The sequence below is a fragment of the Prosopis cineraria genome, unplaced genomic scaffold (assembly GCF_029017545.1).
Source record: "Prosopis cineraria cultivar Desert tree isolate PC_DT_omini unplaced genomic scaffold, ASM2901754v1 PC12, whole genome shotgun sequence".
Classification (NCBI taxonomy): domain Eukaryota; kingdom Viridiplantae; phylum Streptophyta; class Magnoliopsida; order Fabales; family Fabaceae; genus Prosopis; species Prosopis cineraria.
Window position 1 is genome coordinate 30,623,335 of NW_026555343.1, and position 9,142 is coordinate 30,632,476.

Consider the following 9,142-nt stretch of genomic DNA (forward strand, 5'->3'; position numbering starts at 1 on the left):
AGAGTGGTCTGCGAAAACAGAAAATAGGTTCGGGAGTCGATTGAGTGTGAGGAAGGTGTTAGGCACCCCACAACACCCGTTCGTAAGAACGGTTACCTAAAGTTTGTTGTACTATATAAATATGGTTTTAAAATTATTTTAATTATCCCTTTTATATTCATGTGTTTGATATAAAAAAATAAGAATTAAGCAAGAAATGTTTATTTATTTATGGGGAGGACTTGACTCAGAATCTGGCTCTGAGGCCTACGTACCCTGTGATAGGGATCAAAGTCTACGTAGTTCGGGCTTCAAAATTGTTGGTAAAAATATTTTTTTAAAGAGAAATTAATTAGAAATAATTCACAATTTTGCAAATAAAACAATTTTTGAAATTTTAATATGTGTGTTTTAAACTGCAAAAAGTAATTTAATTTCAATTATTTTCTCAATTTTTTGAATTTTTGGAAAAGAAAAGGGTTTAAAATTATTTTTTTATTTTTATGATTAGGAATTTAATTGCAGTTCCTGCAGAGCCTTATTAGCTCATACGATAATACAGTTATTCTAAATATCTGTGGAGATTTCAAAATATCTCACCATAAAAGAATTAAATTTATTTATATGTTAGTAATAATTTATTCAAGCAAGCATATATATGTTTTTTAGAGAATTTTAATCATCATACCTGCAAAGCCTTATTGACTTATACAGTAATATGATTATCCAGAATATCTGCGGAGATTCCAAAATCTCACACGATAAAAGAATTAAATTTATTTGATTGATTTAATATATAATTTATATATAAATATTTTTTTTAAAAAATATATCACTATATCTGCAGAGTATTATTGACTCATACAATAATAAGATTATCTTAAAAGTCTACGGAGATTTAAAAATCTCACATGACTAAAAGATATAATCGGTAAATATGATTACAATTTAAATGCATTAATTTGACTAATTAATTTTTCTAAATTACATATTATATCATTATTTACAAATATTATTTATTTATCATAAAAATTGAGAATCTCTATATCAGCGAGAACTTATTATCTCACACGATGATGTTATTAATTTAAATCCCTACAAGGATTCTTGAAATCTCTCATGAGACTTAAATATTTTATTGATTATAAAAGAGAATTAATTTTGATGATGAGTCTTTGGAATCCATATTATTATACAAAATTGATCCTCATACCTGCAAAATCTTATTGATCTTCACGATATAGAATCATTTTAATTGTCTATGCAGATTCTTAAAATCTCACATGTTAAATAGATAATAAAAAAATATTTATATTTGCAATCGGTGCATAATATGAATTTAGCATTCAAAGGAACAGAGAAATAAACTATTTTGACATTGCACTCCTCTTTTGACTTGGAGATATGTTCCTCAAGCATTTGTTTTTTCCAAAATGATTTAATGCTCAAATATGAAATTCAAAAGAACACATGTTAGTAGTGGTAATAGCATCTAATAATTAAAATTAACAAGATCTATATATTACCATCAATCACTCAATTTATCTCCTACAGAAATCAAAATCAAGCTGATGTCTCAACAATCAGATTCAGTTCATATGCCCTTTTATGCTATAAAAAGTATATTTTAGATCTAATTTAACCTTAGTCTGATAAGCATATGAATTCTTTCAATTCTCCTTTTATATATTTTAACAAACATTCTACGGGAGACAATATTCACACAATAATATAAAGCTACTTTCTCTTTAAATATATATATATATATATATTTGTTAATATCCATTATCAATATTTAAACTTTTGAAGCTTCCAAATCCCCTTATTTCAACACCAGTAAATTCCCCTAAAAAAAATCAGTCCCATGATAGCATAAACAATGCAGAAACTCATGCACATATCTGTTGCAAGGAGAGAAGGGAGGAAGGGGTTTAACTCACCAGAAAAGAAGACCCAAATAGATAAACGAAGGATGGGGACTGAATCCTCTTCATGCACTGCATAGATGGTCCGGAACTGGAAGAAGAAAATGCACTTCTCAGCACTCTCTGTTTCTCTTCTCATCCTCTCTCTCGTTCACAGCTTCCCGACTTTTTGCTATGTTCTACCATTTGTGCTCTCTCCTTCCCCAGTTTTCTCATCCGTTTCCTCTTTCCTTTTCATCTCTGCTTTCTCGTTTTGCTGTCCATCTCTGTTTCTACCTCTTGCCTCCTTTTCCACTTCGTTGTCCAGTTTTTTCTCTCGTCCGTCATCGGTCTCTCATTCCTCAAGTTTTCCTCCTCTTCTCTTCCTCGGTCTCTGTTTTTTTTCTTCCTTCTTCTTCGTCTGGTTCGTGTGTGCTTTTTCGCTGAAGCTCTCCTCTTCTCTGTTATCCTTTCTCGGTCTGTGCTTCTCGTCCCCAGTTCTTCGCGTTTTCTCCGTCCCTCCCTCCTCCAGTTTTCCTCCTCTTTTTCCTCAGTTTTCTGCTCTCTTTTTCATGCGTGCATGCTGTCTCCGTTCTCCTTCTCGTTCGTTCTCTTCCTTTCTTTCAGTCTCCATCCCCTTTTTGCATTTTTTTTCCCTAGTCCTCTTCAAAGCAGATGAAGCTTGCGTGTGAGAGTTGTTTGCGTGCTTCCTTTCTGCTCTGTTTTTCTTCTTTCTGCAGTCTGTGTTCTTTCTGCAAAGTGAAGCTTCCCCCTGTGTTTTCGTGTTCTAGCCGAAAGTGTGTGTACGTGCTCTGGTTACTTGCTGCTCCTTCTACTCTGTTTTTTCTTCTTTCTGCAGTCTGTGTTCTTTTTTTCTATTGCTCTCTCTCTGTGCATTTTTTTCTTCTGCTTTGCGTTCGCTTTTGTGTGCGTTTGATCAAGAACGCTTTTCCCTTTGTGTTTTCGGATGGTGGCAGCGTCTGGTTCTACTTTTCTATGCTTTGTTTGTGTGTTTTTCATCTGTTTTTCTTCTGCTTTCTGCTTTACGTGTGGCCGAGTCTGCTCTGTCTTTCCTTTTGTGTTTCGTGTGTGTTGTTTCTTTGTTGTTTTCTTTTCCTATGCTGTAACGTGCATGACACCCGAATGAAGAACTAAATCTGATAGTTAAATTCTTCTACTCCCTTCCATCTGGTCTAATCAAAAGTGTTCGTGTGTGCTGTTTTTGGTTTCTTTCTTTGTGCTGTAACGTGTGCATGAATGAAGGGGCAAACTTAATTTATATTTTAATTTTTTATAACTTATTTTTTATTATGTTTATTAACTTCAAAAATTGGATTAAGGGATTTAAAAATTTTATTTTGGATTAAACAAATATTTTTTGAAACATAATCTTAAAGAGCATTAAATTTTGTTTTTGTATTTTTTATATTTTTTAGTTATTTATTTTTATTTTTGTTAAATTTAGAAAAAGCTCGGATAAAATATGGTGTTCACAGGGACCATAATTCTCAACAACCCTTATTGGATTTAAGGACATCTATATTTTTTATATGAATTAGTTAGTTATTTGTTATATGATTGCTGCGTTGACCTCAATTTAAAAGAAAGGGGGAAAATATCATCTAAATATCAGTAGAGAGTTTTTATATCATAAAAGGCTTTAAAAATATGAAATTTCATTGCATTCACTTGGTGCCTAGCTAAAAATAAGATTTTATGGGAAAAAACTCAGATACCTCTAAAGTTTAATAATTTAATGGATTGTTGTTAATCACGTATGGTTGGTTGCCAAAATTCAAATAGATGTTTGTTTATGCAGGATCAATATTGATACAAATAAAAAATATACTATTAGTTATAGTCATTTGTTAATTCTAAATAAATTGTTAATTATGTAAAATTACTTATCAAAATTTGAAGAGATATTTGTTTATAGAGGACCAATGCATGTACAATTAAATCTATGTTATTAGTTATAGTCACTTGTTAATTATCAATGGATTATTGTTAATTATATAAGTTTGCTTGTTAAAACTTGAGTGGATGCTTGTTTATGCATGACTAACCCTTGTACAATTAAACTTGAGTTATTAGATTTTATAACTTGTTTATTTTTAAATGAGTTATTGTTAATTACATATGGTTATTTGTTAAAATCTAAATAGATGCTTATTTATGAATCAATAGAACCTTGGGGGTAATTAGGTTTTTCTTTAATAAAATTTTATTTTCAAGTAGGCATATGAGAGTGTAGTGAAATTTTATATTTTTAAGAGGAAATTACAGTCAGATTCTATAAAAAGAAGTTTATTACCAAGGGGACTTATGAATTTTACTAAATGCTTTCAAGTCACAATTATGTGCATTGATAATTTAACTAAGAACGTTTCCATAATAAATTTTCTGTTGTGAGATATGAATATAATTTTAGTTATTTTTAATGTCCTTCTTTCATATAAAATATCTCCAAAATTCTTAGATGATATTTTCATGCAATAAAAAAAAAAAAGTTTTCATCGGGTCACAAACAGCAGGTCAAAAAGGAGTCACGATACATGCAGGTGATTTTTCCATATTTTGTCGAAATTTTTAATTTTTTTTAAACTCATTTAGATAAGTGTTATAGATTTATGCCCATTTATTTCAACTTACTTTATAAAAAAGTATTTTTTTAAAAAATATTTTTGTGAATTTTTATAATGCTTACTTAAACTCTTAAAAATAATTAAAATAAAAAAATATGAGAAAATAATCTAATGTGATGAATGAGAAAATGTTTTTTTTAAAAAAAGGAGATATGAGAAGATATCATAAAAATTTAAACTAATAAAATAAAAAATTTATAAAACACTATCATAAAATTTAAAAATAACTAAATAATAATTAACTTTTTATTATTGTAATGAAACGTAAAATAGTGCCTGATTTTTATGAAATCTAAAATAAATATTTTTATGAAATTTTTAAACTATGTAAAAATAACTTATTCTTAAATTTTAAACAACTAGACTCTTAATTGTTTCCTGAATTACTTGCATTTTTAAAAATAAAAACATCTTAAAATTCTTTTTGTGTTATTTATGTTTTTCAAGATATATTGTATTTGATTATTGAAAATTATAGACAATTTGATCAATTATTATTAGAAATCATCATCATTAGCCATTAACTATTGTTATTATTGGTCGATTTTTTAGTTCTAAAATTATTTTTAAATTAACATAAGTAAATAGATTTTTATTTCATTTTGTTTTGAAAACAATTTTAAAAGCGTATTTACAAAATAGTTTTTAAAAACAATAAGTGAAACAAAAATCATACAAGCTCATGATTATTCTCTTACGTTCTTAATGAAACGCAAATTTTGAAAGTCTTATTTTTTTAATATAAATTGAAGTTAGATTAGTTAATTTTATGTTTCAATTTTACTCATATCATCATTATATATATAAAAATAAAGTTTAAGACTATGAGAGAATATCACGTGTTCAGTTTTAGGTTTGTCGCAATTATATATTTTGGGATGCCTTTCATGATATTCTATGCTTTGGAGTGAAATTTGAAGTTAGGTTAAAGATATTTTATTATTTTTTAAAAAATATAAAATATATTATTTAGGTTTGGAGTTAAGCGTGGAATGAATTATTAATTTTTAAATATATATAAAAATTTATTTTTACCTATTTGAAATTCAATTCTGGTCATATTTAAACTTAAATTAATATCTATCTATTTAATAACTCTATCCAACTTATATATATGACAAAATTTTGGGTTCATAATTTTTAAGATATTTATATGCAGATATATATATATATATATATATATTCTGTTTAAATATTTTTAAAAAATAATATGTCTTTTACTATTTTGAATCTATCCTCATGAATTTAAAAAAGTCATAAATATAATTTTTGTTAATATATAAAATTTTTCATAATATTTCCCAATTGTTATAGCTAAAATTAATACTCGTGTATATATATGCTATATATATATATATATATATATGAGGATTAAAATTTAGATTAATATATGCTACATAATATATTTACAGCATAATATATTTTGTACATATATTATGTAGCATATATATGTGCTAAAATTAGTGCTCGTGTATATATATGCTACATAATATATTTTGTATATACATTTAAATTAATATTTATCTATTTAAACACTCTAATCAACCTAAATACATGGTGAAATTTTAAGTTTATAATTTGTGGGGCATTTATATGTAGATATGTAAATTCGGATTCAAATTAAATTAATATATCTGTTTATATATTTTAAAAAGAATATGTGCTTTACTATTCAAATCTATCCTCATAGATTTCAAAAATTATAAATATAATAAAAATTAATGTATGAAATCTGTTTATATACTCCCAATTATTATATGAAGTATGACAGTCATAATTCTGAGTGTGGAGGCATGCATTATATATATATATATATATTAGTAGGATTAAAATTTAAATTAATATATATCTATTTATATTCTACTATTTAAATATATTCTCATAAATTTTAAAAATTATAAGTATGATAAGGTATACTCTCTCCGTTCAAAAACATAAGGCATTTTTAACTAAATTTCACCCCCAATAAAGTAATTATCTACTTTTCAACCAACCCTAGTTTTTTCATATTTACTCCTATTAAACTCCTTACAATAAATATAAAGTTATTACCAATAGAGATATTTTAAAAAAAAGATGATAATTATATATCGAAAGACTAAAAATACCATATATTTTTTAACATATAACGCTTAAAAAGATGTCTTATAGTTTTAAACGGAGGGAGTATATATTATTCTATTTAACTGTTTGGCTCTCATTATGTTAAACTCATATATTAATTTTTCCCATGTTTAGAGTATATATTATTCTATTTAATTGTTTGGGTCTCATTATGTTAAATTCATATATTAATTTTTCCCATGTTCCCCCCCCCCACACTAACTAACTAGGATTAAAATTTAAATTAATATATATCTATTTAAATATTTATAAAAAAAAGAGTATGTGTTTAAAAATCTCTTTTTACCTATTTGAAACTCAATTTTGATTGTATGTATATTTAAATTAATATCCATCTATTTAAACACTCTATCCAACCTAAATAGATGGCCAAATTTTAGGTTTATAATTTTAGGGTATTTATATGTAGATACGTATATTAAGATTCAAATTCAAAAATGTAATCATGTCAGAAAAGAAAGAATCGACAAACAAAAGTGCAGGTAGGAAAAACACTTCAAATGCAATATATAATTTCAGCATTCCAAGATAATATATGCTATTCATCCATCATGATCAATTCCATGTTAGCTTATGTTCAGCATCACGAGTGGTTTACTTTATCCACCCTGTTACCTCAATTTCCACACTGGAACTCCAACACCACCACCAATCATTACTATTATCATAGCCAATCAAAGCCACTCCACCACTTCTCAAAGCAACCGACGCCCACTTCCACCCAACTTGAGCAATCACCAAGGATTTTGGGATCTATTATTTTCATAATAGCTTCTCACACTGAATTTACTAAATTTTCAGCATTGACTTTCAGTGGTTGTGGTTGATTCTTAGTTCTAGCCACATCTCTCAAAACATCAATACCATTGACTAATTCTTAATAAAAACTACTATGTTAATTTGAGATCACAAAGGTACTAGAAAATGTCGATCACAACTCTCACATGACTGAACTTGCAATTCTCCTACTCTCAAAATAAATTAGATCAAGTTAGAATCCCCGAACTCATGACTCATCGACCTTATATCTCATATTGAGAGCCTAACACAATTTTTCCCGTAACATCCCAATTGAAAGAACAGTAAAAGCTAACAAAAGCTCCTAATTAAATTTTTAGTGACTGCCTCATAAATTCCCCTTTTTTGGGTATTATTGCGATATATTCTCCTCCTTCTTCTTCAAGTCTTTTGTCCCCTGTCTCTGCTCTGACCCATACCTCATCTCTCTCACTCTTCTTTGTTTCCCCCACCTCCATCTCCAATCAAGCAGCCAAGTGAGCAACTCAATACACTGATATTATCTCTCAATCCATCCTTCAATTTTCCATTACCTAATCAGTTTTGAAATGTTCTTTCTACTCATTCTGTCCGTCCACGTTCAAACTCTTCTGATTACAAAAAATACTAATAATGGCCTGAGCTAGGTCTCGGCCAAACCTGCACGATACGGTGATCTTTGTGGTGAATCAGGCAGTAAGAACAGAGGCATTTCCCATACAATCCAAACAGAACATGTTGCACTCGCTCTTATTCGAATCGCCATGGATTGAGCAGGTAACGAAGTAGTCTGCTTTAAGCATTAGTTTCAACCATGGAGGGCCCATATCACCCTTGTCGACGTTACCTATTGGGCTCACCTGAATCGGAACCGAATAAGATTAACATTTTTAGCCAGAAAATTAATCAGATGCATATGATGATGAAGAGAGGGTGGGGGGTCAAGCTGAACACGACAAGATTAAAAATACCATTATTGCGAGAGTTAAATACTTACGAATACTTCTTCGTTGGTGATGATTATCAATACGCAACCTCTCCGGCTCCAGAAAATCTGAATCAGATTAGATATCAATCTGCGAGAAGAGACGAAGCAGAACAATGAAATCACCTTCAAAATGGGTAGAAAGAAAATTGAAGGATGGATTGAGAGATAATATCAGTGTATTGAGTTGCTCACTTGGCTGCTTGATTGGAGATGGAGGTGGGGGAAACAGAGAAGAGTGAGAGAGATGAGGCATGGGTCAGTGCAGAGGTAGGGGAAAAAAGACTAGAAGAAGAAGAAGAAGATATCGCAGTAACACCCCTAAAATGCGTATAGAGAGAGAAGCTTTGGGATTTGGAGGTAGTGATGGCCAAGGAAGGGGATGCGTAGACGACGCGGTGACGGCGGAGGAAGGGAAGACGAAGAAGATGTGGCAAGGCCTTGAGGGAGACGAAGTCGAAGAGGAGGTTCTTTGGGAGGGACGGAGGAAGCTCGATCGGCAGCTAGGAGTGAAGACAGAGATACGGTGCGATGATGAAGGATGATCTTGATCGGCCAGGGCACTGAAGCTGAGAGGGTAAGGTTTTTGTAAGGGATAGAAGGGTCTGAAAGGTGAGGAAGAAGACCAGGGCATTTACGAGAAATCACTGTAGAATACACGCATGAGATGGGGCTATTAAGGAACAACACTGATGATGAGTAGTGTCACAGTAACAAAATTGATGGGC